General features: G+C 44.0%; 1 pseudogene across 1 annotated transcript; it reads left to right on the top strand.

Annotated features, from left to right (window-relative positions):
* The first annotated feature begins 516 nt into the window (after nucleotides 1-516).
* LOC112606057 lies at nucleotides 517-1,811 on the top strand (annotated as a pseudogene). The gene has a single exon (XR_003115583.1). The product of XR_003115583.1 is annotated as a V-type proton ATPase subunit E 1 pseudogene (transcript).
* The last annotated feature ends 13,374 nt before the right edge of the window (nucleotides 1,812-15,185 follow it).

The following is a 15,185-nucleotide window of genomic DNA, read 5'->3' as shown; positions in this document are numbered from 1 at the left end:
TAAGCTAAGACAATAGCTACAGAGGTGATCAGAGGTAAGATTTAGGATAGGTTTTAGAGAAGAAACAGACATGACTTGATAATTAATAAAATGTAGGGGTAAAGGGAGATGAAGTGTCAAAGATGACTCCAAGAGCTGGGTGCAGTGGTGTGTGCCTGTAGTCCTAGCTACTCAGGAGACTGAGGCAGGAGGATCCCTTGTGCCCAGGAGTTTGAGACCAGTCTGGGAAAGACAGCAAGACCCTACCTAACAAAAAAAAAAGAAAAGAAAAGAAAAGAAAAAATGGTTTAAAGAAAAAAAAGAATTAAAAAAAAATTTTTTTTTTAAATTTAATGACTCCAAGTGTCTGGTATGCCAAGGCACCTATCCCTAGTTAGGAAAGACTGGAGCAGTGTCAAAATCAGAATGAAAGATCGAAAGTTCCATTTTGGACATAGCTAAGTTAGAGATGTCTGAGCTCAGAAGAGAGGCATGAAATGAAAATATAAATCTGAAATTCATCAATATATTAAAAGTATCTGAGAAAGGAAACCGAGATCTGCACAGGGCTTCCCTTTGCCCATTCATCTCCCCTCACCCTTTAAACGTAAACTGGAGCCTGCTGCTCACCGACCTAGCATTGCTCTCGCCATGACTCTCAGCGATGCTGACGTGCAAAAGCAGATAAAGCATATGATGGCTTTCATTGAACAAGAAGCCAATGAGAAAGCAGAAGAAATAGATGCAAAGACAGAAGAAGAGTTCAACATAGAGAAAGGTTGGCTTGTGCAAACCCAAAGACTAAAGATTATGGAATATTATGAGAAGAAAGAGAAACAGAATGAGCAGCAGAAGAAAATCCAGATGTCCAATTTGATGAATTAAGCGAGACTCAAAGTCCTCAGAGCGAGAGATGACTTTATCACCGACCTACTAAATGAAGCAAAACAGAGACTCAGCAAGGTAGTAAAAGATACAACCAGGTACCAAGCGCTCCTGGATGGACTGGTTCTCCAGGGTTTGTACCAGTTGCTGGAGCCCCGAACAATTGTTCATTGCAGGAAACAAGATTTCCCTCTGGTAAAGGCTGCAGTGCAGAAGGCAATCCCTATGTACAAAATTGCCACCAAAAACGATGTTGATGTCCAAATTGACCAGGAGTCCTACCTGCCTGAAGACATAGCTGGTGGAGTTGAGATCTATAATGGGGATCGTAAAATAAAGGTTTCCAACACCCTGGAAAGCCGGCTGGATCTCATAGCCCAGCAGATGATGCCAGAAGTCCGGGGAGCCTTGTTTGGTGCAAATGCCAACAAGAAGTTTTTGGACTAAGCCTTCAGGAGGTGGAGCTCATCCTCAGCTCTCCTGCTATGATGTGGAAGCTTCTGATATTTGAAGAAACACGAATGTCTCTGTAGCTTCCTCTTTACTGCCCCAGTATTGCTCTGTATTTATCAGTGATGCCCCTCTTGTCACTCATGCCTTGCCTAATTGTTCACAGTGGTGGAAAGCTTCATGTAATATGATCAGGACCCACCTCCAGTTCATCTGAAAGTAACACAGTGTCCAGTTGGTTCTCCAGCACTAGGGGAAGGGGCAGATGGTGGTCACATGGGCTTCCTGGGTCTCCACTCTCCGTCTGGCCTAGAGGTGATGTGTTTGGTGTTTGGCCCTGCAGTCCCCACTGTTGAGGCTTAAGGTGCGTGTGGCGCACCACTCCTTCCAGCAGTAGTCGCTTTACTGTTACCTGTTTAGGCCTAGAAGTTTTCCCTCATCTGTAAATGTGATTTAAAATCTAAGCCATGAATATGCTTTATTTATTAAAAGAGTTACATGGGAAAAAAAAAAAAAAGTATCTGAGGCTGGGAGTGGCTATGGTCATCTGGCCCTAAGGAGATGTAAAGATGCCAGATTCTGTATTAAGTTGATCAGAAGATCCTCAAATGTGCAGCAGATATTCCTTGTCACTTTATGGACAACTGGATTCATCTTAAGTTTTTTCTCTTGGTCAAAAGTGAATCGCAGCTGGGTGTGGTAGCTCACACCTGTAATCCCAGCACCTTAGGAGGCCAAGGCAGGCAGATCATTTGAACTCAGAATTCAAGACCAGCCTGGGCAACATGGTGAAGCCCTCTTTCTATTTAAAAAAAAAAAAAAATTATCTGGGCATGGTGGCACATGCCTGTAATCCCAGCTACTCGGGAGGTTGAGATGGGAGGATGGCTTGAGCCTAGGAGGTGGAGGTTGCAGTGAGCCAAGATGATGCCACTGCACTCCAGCTTGGGCAACAGAGAGTCAGACCCTGTCTCAAAAAACAATAATAATAATTTAAAGTTTTTTTTTAAAAAAGTGAATCCCTGGCCAGGCAAGGTGGCTCATGCCTGTAATCCCAGCACTTTGGGAGGCCGAGGCGGGTGGATCACCTGAGGTTGGGAGTTCGAGACCAGCCTGACCAACATGGAGAAACCCCATCTCTACTAAAAATACAAAATTAGCCGGCACAGTGGTGCATGCCTGTAATCCCAGCTACTTGGGAGGCTGAGGCAGGAGAATCCCTTGAACCCGGGAGGCAGAGGTTGTGGTGAGCTGAGATCCTGCCATTGCACTCTAGCCTGGGCAACAAGAGCATAACTCCGTCTCAAAAAAAGGAAAAAAAAAAAGTGAATCCCTACATTCCAGTGTGGCCCTTAGACGTTTCAAACAGAGTTTCTGCCCAGCCCCACCTCTGAGCAGATCCCTGCTCTGGAGTGACGTCTGCAACATTTTCTAAGAAATGATGCTTGGAACAAGCTGGGGCCAGCAGAGCTTCCCAGTGGGACACCTCAATTCTGAATGAAGATCCATGTGAGCCACAATTTCTATTTTTTTTTCTTCTTCAGAAGAAAGCACAGTTGGCTGGACACTGTGGCTCATGCCCGTAATCCTAGCACTTTGGGAGGCCGAGGTGGGCGAACTGCCTGAGCTTAGGCATTCAAGACCAGCCTGGGCAACATGGCAAAACCCTGTCTCTACTAAAAATACAAAAATTAGTAGGACATGGTAACCCATGCCCGTAGTCCCAGCTACTTGGGAGGCTGAGACAAGAGAATCACTTGAACCTGGGAGCCAGAGGTTACAGTGAGCCGAGTTCATGCCACTGCACTCCAGCCTGGGTGACAGAGTGAGACCCTGTCTCAAAAAAATAAATAAATAAATAAATGAAGTAGAAGAAGAAAGCACAGGATTTTTCTCTTGGAGCATAGAAGGTCTTTCTAGGTATGACACAACACATAACCCATAAAAGGAAAAGTCAGGATTTTGACAATATAAAATAAAAATTCCACATTGAATCTATAAATTACCTTGGGCAGTATGGCCATTTTCACGATATTGATTCTTCCTATCCATGAGCATGGTATGTTCTTCCATTTGTTTATGTCCTCTTTTATTTCACTGAGCAGTGGTTTGTAGTTCTCCTTGAAGAGGTCCTTTACATCCCTTGTAAGTTGGATCCTAGGTATTTTATTCTCTTTGAAGCAATTGTGAATGGAAGTTCATTCATGGTTTGGCTCTCTGTTTTTCTGTTACTGGTGTATAAGAATGCTTGTGATTTTTGCACATTAATTTTGTATCCTGAGACTTTGCTGAAATTTCTTATCAGCTTAAGGAGATTTGGGGCTGAGACAATGGGGTTTTCTAAATATACATAGATTCAGTGCCATCCCCATCAAGCTAGCAATGAGTTTCTTCACAGAATTGGAAAAAAACTGCTTTAAAGTTCATATGGAACCAAAAAAGAGCCCACATCTCCAAGACAATCCTAAGTCAAAAGAACAAAGCTGGAGGCATCACGCTACCTGACTTCAAACTATACTACAAGGCTACAGTAACCAAAACAGCATGGTACTGGTACCAAAACAGAGATATAGACCAATGGAACAGAACAGAGTCCTCAGAAATAATACCACACATCTACAGCCATCTGATCTTTGATAAACCTGAGAAAAACAAGAAATGGGGAAAGGATTCCCTATTTAATAAATGGTGCTGGGAAAATTGGCTAGCCATAAGTAGAAAGCTGAAACTGGATCCTTTCCTTACTCCTTATACTAAAATTAATTCAAGATGGATTAGAGAATTAAATGTTAGACCTAATACCATAAAAACCCTAGAAGAAAATCTAGGTAATACCATTCAGGACATAGGCATGGGCAAGGACTTCAAGTCTAAAACACCAAAAGCAATGGCAACAAAAGCCAAAATTGGCAAATGGGATCTCATTAAACTAAAGAGCTTCTGCACAGCAAAAGAAACTACCATCAGAGTGAATAGGCAACCTACAGAATGGGAGAAAATTTTTGCAATCTACTCATCTGACAAAGGGCTAATATCCAGAACCTACAAAGGACTCAAACAAATTTACAAGAAAAAAACAAACAACCCCATCAAAAAGTGGGCAAAGGATATGAGCAGACATTTCTTAAAAGAGGACATTCATACAGCCAACAGACACGTGAAAAAATGTTCATCATCACTGGCCATCAGAGAAATGCAAATCAAAACCACAATGAGATACCATCTCACACCAGTTAGAATGGCAATCATTAAAAAGTCAGGAAACAACAGGTGCTGGAGAGGATGTGGAGAAATAGGAACACTTTTACACTGTTGGTGGGATTGTAAACTAGTTCAACCATTATGGAAAACAGTATGGCGATTCCTCAAGGATCTAGAACTAGATGTACCATATGACCCAGCCATCCCATTACTGGGTATATACCCAAAGGATTCTAAATCATGCTGCTATAAAGACAAATGCACATGTATGTTTATTGCGGCACTATTCACAATAGCAAAGACTTGGAATCAACCCAAATGTCCATCAGTGACAGACTGGTTTAAGAAAATGTGGCACGTATACACCATGGAATACTATGCAGCCATAAAAAAGGATGAGTTTGTGTCCTTTGTAGGGACATAGATGCAGCTGGAAACCATCATTCTCAGCAAACTATTGCAAGAACAGAAAACCAAACACCGCATGTTCTCGCTCATAGGTGGGAACTGAACAATGAGATCACTTGGACTCGGGAAGGGGAACATCACACACTGGGGCCTATCATGGGGAGGGGGGAGGGGAGAGGGATTGCACTGGGAGTTATACCTGATGTAAATGATGAGTTGATGGGTGCTGACGAGTTGATGGGTGCAGCACACCAACATGGCACAAGTATACATATGTAACAAACCTGCACGTTATGCACATGTACCCTAGAACTTAAAGTATAAAAAAAAAAAAAAAAAAAATCCACATTACAAAACCTACCATAAGCAAAATGCAAAAGACAGAAAATCAAACTGGAAAAAAATTAAAACTCTTATTAGTGACAAATTTATGTTGTTGAAAGAAAAACTTCAGCCAAATTAAATTTAAAAGAGTGTAATTGAGCAATGAATGATTCATGAATCAGGCAGCCTCTAGAATCAAACAGATTCAGAGAGACTGTAGGGGTTCCTCATGGTCAGAACAAATTTATAGACAAAAAAAGTAAAGTAATATACAAAAATCGGAAATGAGGTACAGAAACAGCTGGATAGGTTACAGGTTGGCCTTTGCCTTATTTGAACACAGTCTGAACACTCAGCAGTCTATGAGTGGTTGAAGTATGACTGCTGGGATTGGCCAAGACTCAGCTATTATTACAGATGCATAGTCTTAAATTAGGTTTTCAATCTTGTGTGCCTATTAAGCTATGTTACGATTTGTCAATGATGATTCAAATATAGAAGTATGGAATCTTTCTCAGGCCATATTTAGTTTGCTTTAACAATCTAAAAACTAAGACTGAGATGTCGGAGAAACCAAGAGAAGAAAGTGTCAAAGACGATGAGAACAATCAAATGCATCCCATTCTGCTGACAGATCGAGAAGAAAGAGACTGAAAAGGGCCCCTTAGATATATTTATGTGGAAGTCATAAGGTGCCTTAGCCGTTTTAATAGATTGGTGGTGGTCAAAATGCAAGGAAATGGGAATAGCATGTGCAGGACATTCTTTCGAGATACTCTGTTAAACAGAGCAGAGAGAGGCCGGGTGCGGTGGCTCACGCCTGTAATCCCAGCACTTTGGGAGGCCGAGGCGGGCGGATCACAAGGTCAGGAGATCGAGACCACGGTGAAACCCCGTCTCTACTAAAAATACAAAAAATTAGCCGGGCGCGGTGGCGGGCGCCTGTAGTCCCAGCTACTCAGGAGGCTGAGGCAGGAGAATGGCGTGAACCCGGGAGCGGAGCTTGCAGTGAGCCGAGATCGCGCCACTGCACTCCAGCCTGGGCGACAGAGCAAGACTCCGTCTCAAAAAAAAAAAAAAAAAAACAGAGCAGAGAAACACTGGTAGTGAAGGATATTGGGTTAGGTCTAGTAAGAAGCTTGCATTTGTTTTGTGTTGATTTGCCTCATTTTGACTTTTAATGATAGAATCTTGATGGGATTTTCAAATTGAGCAAGAGAGGTTGAAAATGTCAGAAACAGTGTGGCTAAGACTGTCTTTGTCCTCTAATAGCCATTCTCTCATCTTCTATGGTAGTAGAGTCTGTGAATTTCAGCAGAGTAAATTACCTCCTGGAACAAAAATGACATTTCTTCACTTCCCTTGCAGTAGAATAATGTGTCCAAGTTCTAGCCATGGAAATAAAGGCAGAAATGTCTTGTGCAACTTCTAGGAAGTGTCCTTAAAGGCAAGGGCTCTCTTTTTCCTGCTGGCAAGAGTGTAGATATGATGGTGGAGCATGAGCCACAAGATGGAAGCCACATTTTGGGGATGGTGGAAGCCACATTTTGGGGATGGTGGGCAAGATCAAAGCAGCCTGGTTTCCTGCTGATCACAGTGTTGTCATGCAAGTCCTGCATGGGCTGTGTCTATGTGAGGGAGGAATAAATGTTGACCTCCTTTAAAGCTGCTGTTATTTTCAGTTTTTTGTCACTGATGACCTAATATTAACTAGGAGAGGGCCAGGCGAGGTGGCTCACGCCTGTAGTCTCAGCACTTTGGGAGGTCGAGGCAGGTGGATTACCTGAGGTCAGGAGTTTGAGACCAGGTTGACCAACATGGTGAAACCCCCGTCTGTACTAAAAATACAAAAATCAGCCAGGTGTAGTGGTGCGCACCTGTAGTCCCAGCTTCTCAGAAGGCTGAGGCAAGAGAATCGCTTGAGCCTGAGAGGTGGAGGTTGCAGTGAGCCGAGATTGTGGCACTGTACTCCATCCAGCCTGGGTGACAGAGCGAGACTCCATCTCAAAAAAAAAAAAAAAAAAAAAAAATTCAACTAGGAGAGGGGGAATAACTAAGATAATCAGATCCCTGAGAGATAGAAGAATATAAATGTATCAGCCCTTTGTAAGAGGGATGTTTCATCAACTGGGACCTGGGCTCGACTACTTGCCAGCTGTGTGATCTTAGGCAAGCTATATAACTTCTCTGCACCTGTATTTCATCATCTGTAAAATATTAGGATATAAGAGAAGGGGAAAGGGAGAGGATGGCTACAGATACAAGCAGGGTTTTAATCTGTTGTAACAAAGACAAGGGAATGTCTGTCTGGATGGCTTCTAAATTATCTCTAAAATAGAAGGCAAAATCAATAAGTGAAAGTGGGTGGTGTGAGGGCAGAGGATGCAGAGAATATGAAAAGATCTACAAAGTTATGAAAAAGTTATTGTAGAAAAAGAGCAAGCTGACTAGAGAAACATGGAAAAATTACCAGGCAGCACTGAGGAACCATGTGAGTCTGGGGATCATGAATTTATCATTATATCACTTTTTCTAGCTATAGAATTTACTGTAACAATTTCAGCTATTCTGGTTCAGAAGAAGAAAATAAAAGTGATTGGGATCATTTGAGATTGAAGTTCAGCCAGATGAAAATGACAGAGGAGAGGGGAACGCAGGAGCTGAGCATATCTGCGAAGGAATTACTATAATGTTAGATTACAAAGTATTATTTTAAATGGCAGAAAGCCAGGAGCAGGTGGGTAAACAGAGAGAAAAGGAGGATAGATTGGATGCATTGATGAAGTCAGAGAGCTATTGCATTGGGGGGGGGGTGCCCATCCATCACACCACCCATGCACTCGTGTGCACACAAATGTGCATGCACAACCACATATATTGGTTTCCTAGTTGAATTTCTATTTGGAAGCTGAAAAATATCCCCCCAAGGATTAGCTTCTTCATAGAATAGAGATGGGGTAAAATAAAATGTATAACTGTCTAGTTTTCAGGACTAGATTTCACCCTTGTTCAGCCTACCCAAGAACGGGGCTGAGACACTTCCTTCCACATTACACTCCCCCTCCTGTGTGTCAAAGATCTGATAGCTTCAGTGGAGCTTACAAGTATCCTAAGTCATTTTAAATGAATTTCCACATGAGACAGTGTGATTGGAGTGTGGCAAGATCTCAGGACACAGAGAGGTGACCTTCATCCTATGTAAGATGTAGGCAGCTGCGATGGAGAGCCTTCTCCCAGGAATGACTGGAAGATCATCTGTCAACACTGGTGACATTGGGTGTTCATGTGACTGTTGACAGGAGGTCTGCAGGGGACAGCTTCTGTGCTGCTTCCTCATGCTGGCTGATGGGGGGAGGCAAGTATGTTATTCTTGCCCCTATTCTCTCCTGAGCTGGAGTCTCCTGTAGGGCAGGGCCTTTCCTACTAACAGGTATATCCCCAGCTTCTTGGTCTGAGCCTGACACAGAACAGTGTGTGTGTTGGCAGGGGTGGGTGGGAATAAATGGATGATTCCCTGACTATAAATAGAGCTAAGTTATTGTCATTAAGTAAATACTCCCTACATCTTCCACAGGGCAGGGTGGTGAGGGGCAGTTTTTAAAATTTAACTTTTCCTTCGGCCTCCACCTCACTGTAACCATAGATTTCCTCTCTCCTGACAATGGACAGTGTGGACAAGGCATGGAAGACTGGGGAAGTTATCAGCTAGACCTCATTAAATCAATGATAGTCAATACAGATAAAGCATCTACTATGTGTAAGGCTGTAGATACTGTATAGTTGGTGATGAAATATAAGATGCAACTTTAAAAGTTTGCCTCAGGGCCGGGCGCGGTGGCTCAAGCCTGTAATCCCAGCACTTTGGGAGGCCGAGACAGGCGGATCACGAGGTCAGGAGATCGAGACTAGCCTGGCTAACACGGTGAAACCCCGTCTCTATTAAAAAAATACAAAAAACTAGCCGGGCGAGGTGGCGGGCGCCTGTAGTCCCAGCTACTGGGGAGGCTGAGGCAGGAGAATGGCGTAGACCTGGGAGGCGGAGCTTGCAGTGAGCTGAGATCCGGCCACTGCACTCCAGCCTGGGCGACAGAGCGAGACTCCGTCTCAAAAAAAAAAAAAAAAAAAGTTTGCCTCAGGTACTAAAAGTCTTCCTCTGTCTTATCTGTTGATCTAAGTACTATCTCATTGTATCTTCACAACCTTATATTATCTCTTATCTCCATGTCACACAGAAAGAAATTGAAGCTCAAAAACTGATGTGCTTTGTCCAGGTCACACAACTAATAAGTGGCAGAACAAGGATTCTAATCCAGATAGCTTGAGTTTAAATTGCAGCCCCTTGGCTGGGCGTGGTGTCTCATGCCTGTAATCCCAGCACTTTGGGAGGCTGAGGCAGGTGGATCACCTGAGGTCAGGAGTTTGAGACAAACCTGGCTAACACAGTGAAACTCTGTCTCTACTAAAAATACAAAAAATTAGCCAGGCGTGGTGGTGGACGCCTGTAATCCCAGCTACTCCGGAGGCTGAGGCAGGAGAATGGTGTGAACCCAGGAGGCGGAGCCTGCAGTGAGCCGAGATTGCACCACTGCACTCCAGCCTGGGCAACAGAGTGAGACTCCATCTCGATAAATAAATAAATAAATAAATAAATAAATAAATAAATAAATAAATAAATAAATATAAACAAATAAATTGCAGCCCCTACTATTGGGGGTTCTACATACACTGCGTTGGAATTGCCTGACAAGAGAAAATTTCTTCCGGATTTCGGCTCTTAAATGTATAGATTACCAGCTTTCCAGTAATCCCTAAAATTTCCACAAGAGGGAGACCTTTCCCCATCAGTGCTAGACTGCTGTCTGGAATTTCGAATTCCATTTGCAGTTTCACAGCTCAAGAATTGGCTGGCCACTTGTACAGATTATTTGTACAGGTTTCCTGACACAACAAAATGTAGATACCCTAAGCGAATGCCTGTTTAAATTACTCCAAATTAACTAGGAAGTTCTCTGTCCCAACCAGGCAGTCCGTTTTTTCCCTCTGCCAGTCACTCTCCAAGCCAGGCACTCAGTTCGCCACAGAGGCAGGGCCTGTATAAGCTTTAGATCTTTAAATACCTTTCCCTCCCCAAGTTCTAGTCATTATCCAATAGCCTAGAAGCCTCCACAATAGGTTTCAGAAGTTCTAAAACGTTGTCTCACCTTTCCCACTACCAGCCCTGCAGAAAACTTTGTTCATAATGAATTTTTCCAAACCTCCTGGACCTCAACCATCACTACTATCCAAGGGCTTACAGAGTGTCTGAGCAACAGGTATGGAATCCTATCATGTCATACGAGGAACCACTTCTCAGCAAAAGAGGTGTAAAGTGGGCATATGACTATTGTATCCACTGGTCACATTACAGCAGACCACCTAGAAACTGCCAGCCTAACACAGTGATAGAATCAGCTGGTAGATGCACAGCTGAAGCACAAACATGGAAGTAATTCCTAGAGAGGAGGAGGTGCCATCTTCTAGCATGCAGTATACACTTTAAACCAACAACCTGGTGTTCTGTTCCCAAAAGGTAAAACATAAGGGTTCAGAACCAAAGAGAGAAAGCAGGTATGGCCCTGTTCACCATCACTCCCAGTAATCTACGTGGGAAATTTGTGATTTCTGCCCCTACAACTCTAGGCTCTGCTGCTTTATAGGCTCTGATTCCCAATGGGGAAATGTATCCAGCAGGGGAATGGGTTATGGTTGTTGCCTAGGAACTGTGGGTTCCTGCGTGCAGAGGCCAGCAGGCAAGAAGAGGCATGATCATAGTGGCTGTAGAGTTGATCCTGATTTGACAATCAGGATCCTGATTGTTGATCCTGATAATACAACTGTTAGAAAATGGAGACATGGGGGATATGCTTGGCAGCCAGCTGGCCCACTTGGGTGCCTCTTGGTAGTCCCTGCCCTATTTTGATGGTAAAAAGACAAGTGCAGCAGCATGGCTTGAGAACAGCATGGATACTGGGGCTCAGACCCCCCAGGGAGAAAGTTTGCATCACACCATCAGGTAAGCCACTGAAATCAGCAGAGATGCTCACTAAGGGTGAAGGAAAGCTAAAATGAATAAAAGAAGAAAATGATGAGTATCAGTTGCTGTCCTGAGAGAGGCTTCAGAGAGCTATAATTCTTTCCACTATCTTTCTTCTAACTTCCACCATGAAGAGAGACTCATTAGCATGCTAGAGGAGCTGTTCCAGACTTCTGTGAAATGAATCCAAGTGGCACAAGAGGTAGTCTGTGGTGGACACTGTGATGTGCCACATGACCTCCCTTCAGGAACAAAGGGCTTATTCCCCCATGTAAACCAAAAATAAAAATCTAAGCCCCCTGACCGACTGATAGACTCCCCTGTCTGCCAAAGACATTCCAATCTAAACCAGAAAATCTAGTTCAGGCCATGATCGAAAGTGGGGATTGGACATGCCTCATCATACTCTCCTCTCTTCAGAATTGGGAACAAGTGACCAGCATTAACATTTAAAAAGATCTGGCCAGGTGCAGTGGCTCACGCCTGTAATCCCAGCACTTTGGGAGGCCGAGGTAGGTGGATCACGAGGTCAGGAGTTCAAGACCAGCCTGGCCAACATGGTGAAACCCCATCTCTACTAAAAATACAAAAATTAGCTGGGCGTTGTGGCGGATGCCTGTAATCCCAGCCACTTGGGAGGCCGAGGCAGAGAATTGCTTGAACCCGGGAGGCGAAGGTTGCAGTGAGCCGAGATCACACCACTGTACTCCAGCCTGGGCAACAGAGGAAGACTCCACCTCAAAAAATAAAATATAAAATAATAAATAATAAATAAATAAAAGATCTTAATGGGGAAAACCTACATTCTGTCGACAATCCTTTTTTTTTTCTCCAGGTCTCTCCTCTGATCCAGAAGAAAATTAAGAGTCTGACACCTGTTTAAGTCCGATAACAGCTCTGATGCCTGCTACATGGAGGTTTCATCTGCAAGATAAAATCTTGGTCTCCAGGTCGGGCTTGGTGGCTCATGCCTGTAATCCCAGAACTTTGGGAGGCTGAGGTAGGTGGATCACCTGAGGTCGGGGGCTCGAGACTGGCCTGGCCAACATGGCGAAACCCCGTCTCTACTAAAAATACAAAAATTAGCCAGATGTGGTGGCAGGCGGCCTGTAATCCCAGCTACAGGAGAATTGCTTGAACCCAGGAGGCGGAGGTTGCAGTAAGCCAAGATCGTACCACTGCACTCCACCGAGCAAGACTCTGTCTCAAAAAACAAAACAGAACAAAAACAAACAAACAAACAAAAATCTTGGTCTCCACAACACCTCCTTATCTTAACCTAGACATGCTTTTCATTTTTTATTTTTTATTTTTTTTTGAGATGGAGTTTTGCTCTTGTCACCCAGGCTGGAGTGCAATGGCCCAACCTTGGCTCACTGCAACCTCCACCTCCCGGGTTCAAGCGATTCCCCTTCCTCAGACTCCTGAGTAGCTGGGATTACAGGCACCTGCCACCATGCCTGGCTAATTTTTTGTATTTTTAGTAGAGACGGGGCTTCACCATGTTGGCCAGGCCAGTCTCGAACTCTTGACCTCAGGTGATCCACCTGCCTCAGCCTCCCAAAGTGCTGGGATTACAGGCGTGAGCTGCCATATCCTGCCGACATTCCTTTCTATTGATTCCAGCTCTTTAGATAATAACTCTTTTCAACCAACTGCCAATCAGAAAATCTTTGAATCTATCTATGACCTGGAGGCTCCTCTCCCCGACTCCCCCAACCTCCACTGCTTCCAGTTGTCTCGCTTTTCTGGACCAAACCAATGTACATTTTACATGTATTGATTGGCCTCTTATGTCTCCCTAAAAGATGTAAAACCAAGCTGTAACCTGACCACCTTGGGCACATGCTGTGCGTGTGCTCTCAGGGTCTCCTGGGGCTGTATCACAGGCCATTAGTCACTCACTTTTGGCTCAGAATAAATCTCTTCAAGTATTTTACAAAGTTTGCCTCTTTTCATCAACATCCAGCTGTGAAACTGCCTTTTCAAACATTATAGCTGAGGAAATTATGACAGTAAAAGAGATCTGACCTAACTGACTCCACCTTGCTTCTAACCTCCAAGCTGTCCTTGTTCATTCGGGGGCGTAAACCGAACTAACCTTGGGAAGGAATTTAGTTTATAGCTTAATTTTTTTTTTTCAGATGGAGTTTTGCCCAGGGTGGAATGCAATAGCTTAATCTTGGCTCTCTGCAACCTCCACCTCCCGGGTTCAGGTGATTCTCCTGCCTCCGCCTCCTGAGTAGCTGGGATTACAGGCACCTGCCACCACACACAGCTGATTTTTGTATTTTTAGTAGAGAAGGGGTTTCACCATGTTGGCCAGGCTGGTCTTGAACTCCTGACTTCAGGTGATCCAACCACCTCCACCTCCCATATAGTGCTGGGATTATAGGCGTGAGAGCTACCACACCAGGCCTTATAGCTTAACTTTTAAACAAAGATGGTAATAGCCCTTTCCTGAAATAAGGCCCCTTTTTGCCTGAACCAAACTGCCTTTGTAGGACTAACAAATTAGCTACAAGATTAGAAATTACAGTTTAGGAGCCAGGCAGCGTTCAGCTGCAAGAGTCTGACCCTCCCCAAATTGCTCCTGGAAATAATATCACTGTTGTAAAACCTAAGATTAGTGCTTGAGATATTTTCCAGATCCTGCATTCTGATGCACCAGCTGATACCACCCAGACCAGTAACCTGGCTCAGCCAACTCTGCAATCCCAACTAGGAACAGAAGACAGCAAGAAAAACTCACTTTGACACCCTATGATTTCATCTCCAACCTGACGAATCAGCACTTCCCACTTCATGAGCCCCTACCCACCAAATTATCCTTAAAAACTCTGATCCCTGAGTTCTTGGGGAGACTGATTTGAGTAATAATAAAACTCCAGTTCCTGGTACAGCCGGCTAATTACTCTCTCTATTGCAATTCTTATCTTGATAGATTGGTTCTGTCTCTGCAGCAGACAAGGAGAACCTGTTGGGCAATTACAGCTGCTCAGAATGGTCTCAACAGAAAGTCATCAGCCCCCTACAGGGATTTTCCTAAATGAAACAAACTCTCTCATCCCATTTCAGGACAACTCTGAAGGGTCATCCCAACTTCAGTGCTCCTATGGGGTCCAACAAGACCTCTCTGAGACAGCATCACAGATCGACTTGCCCATTTACCCAAGTCTGCTTTCTTCCCTTTCCTTTCAGAGGTGTTCATTTCAAGAGCACTTTCTAATACAATTCTCTCACATTAATCTCTGTCTTAGAACCTGATTCCTAGAGAACAGTGTCATTCATGTTGAGGGAAAAGGGACTTTTGATCATCTATCCAGAAGGATAAGGGCGTGTGATATGGCAGCAAGTGATGGTTCCATCAAAAACAACAGGTATGAAAACATTGTATAAAAGAGGATGTGATCAAGAAAGATGTTATTGTTATTGGGTATGTGCTAAGGTCTTGGAGATCAATAAAATTTGGACCCTGGGGTCATCAGTGTCCTCCATAAGGAAGGACAGACAGAGTGAATCTCTGTCCTGAATCTACTGTCCTGAATGGACAGTAACATTGAAGGAGAATGAGGCAACTTGAAATCCCTGACAGGGAAATGGGAGATTATGTTTCATAGCAAATTTACCAGGCTCTTTCATGCCTTGTATTTTGTTCTTGACATCCCTCCTCCCTCTTTTTCCTACTGCCAAAATTCGAATGCTTGAAGATTATAGATCCAAGCCTACAGTTGTGAAAAAGAAGTAGCTATCAGGGGCCGGGCGCGGTGGCTCAAGCCTGTAATCCCAGCACTTTGGGAGGCCGAGACGGGCGGATCACGAGGTCAGGAGATCGAGACCATCCTGGCTAACACGGTGAAACCCC

Source organism: Theropithecus gelada, chromosome 14 (genome assembly GCF_003255815.1).
Source record: "Theropithecus gelada isolate Dixy chromosome 14, Tgel_1.0, whole genome shotgun sequence".
NCBI lineage: Eukaryota > Metazoa > Chordata > Mammalia > Primates > Cercopithecidae > Theropithecus > Theropithecus gelada.
The sequence above is the reverse complement of the archived record's forward strand: the minus strand, read 5'-3'. Positions and strand labels throughout refer to the sequence as shown.